Source organism: Eimeria mitis, genomic scaffold, assembly GCF_000499745.2.
Source record: "Eimeria mitis Houghton genomic scaffold, Emh_scaff3854, whole genome shotgun sequence".
Lineage (NCBI taxonomy): Eukaryota > Apicomplexa > Conoidasida > Eucoccidiorida > Eimeriidae > Eimeria > Eimeria mitis.
Window position 1 is genome coordinate 3,520 of NW_013572188.1, and position 1,273 is coordinate 4,792.

General features: G+C 30.8%; 1 protein-coding gene across 1 annotated transcript in view; it reads right to left on the reverse strand.

The window, feature by feature from the left end:
* Window positions 1–1,273, reverse strand: part of EMH_0070220 (uncharacterized protein) — a gene marked incomplete at both ends in the record, with an annotated part of 1,917 nt that overhangs the window by 583 nt on the left and 61 nt on the right. The window lies entirely within an intron of this gene.

Genomic DNA, 1,273 nt, shown 5'->3' on the forward strand with positions numbered 1-1,273 from the left:
GAAAATAAATAAAAACAAGAAGCAAATAGAATAAAATAAAAAAGAAAATCTAAATATAAAATAAATAAAATAAAAAAAGTAAAAAAAATAAAATATAAAAAAGAAAGAAAAAAAATAAAAATATAAACTCACAAAGGTATCTCCTGCTCTCTGAGCCACGAGATGGAGACGGCGGGGCCTCAGCAGCTGCACTGTCTCCTCCGTACTTAGTTGTTTTTGTGTTGTTTTTGTTATACAAACCTAGAAAAAAAGAGACAAATATATTATATTTATTTATATTTATTTATATTTATATTTATTTTATTTATTTATTTTTATCTAGGGGGCTCCTTAATTTATTGTTATTTCAGCAGAAAAATAAATAAATATAAAAGGAGACACATAAATAAATATAAAAGGAGACAATTATAAAAAGGAGACAGATTAATAAATATAATATGAAGGAGACAGACAAACAAATATAATAAAAAGGAGAAATGCAAAGAAACAAAAGAAAAGGGAGACAGAGAGAGAAACAAAATAAAAAAAGAAATATATAAACAAAACAAACAAAAAGGAAATGAGAGACAGAAACACAAACAAAACAAAAAACCACTACGGTGTACGTACACCCCAACAATAGAAACATGCATGCATGCATGCATACATAAATACACGCATGCATGCATAGATACATGCATGCATGCATGCATACATGCATGCATGCATGCATAAATACACAAATAAATACATGCATGCATGGATAAATACAAAAATACATGCACGCATGCACGCCTACATAAATACATAAATAAATACATGCACGCATGCACGCATGCATGCATAAATAAAAAAATACATGCATGCATGCATGCATGCATGGGGCTGGATTGTACTTGTTTATTTTCTCCGAGTGTTTGCCACTGCTGTCTGAAAATTTCTTTGTGTATTTTTCCTGAATCTTCTAACACCTCCGCCAGAGTATAAGGAACAGCAAAATAAAATATATCTATGTTACACTTCACCGCCATCTATATATATATATATATATATATATATATATATATAGGCAGCAGCAGCAGCAGCAGCAGCAGCAGCAGCAGCAGGAGTAGCAGCGGGAGTAGCAGCAAGAGGAGGAGGAGAAGTGGAGCAGCAGGGAGAGAGAGATGCAGCAGCACACACACACACACACACACACACACACACACACAGATATATATATATATGTATGTCTATATATATATATATATATATATATATATATATATATATATATATATATATATATATATAT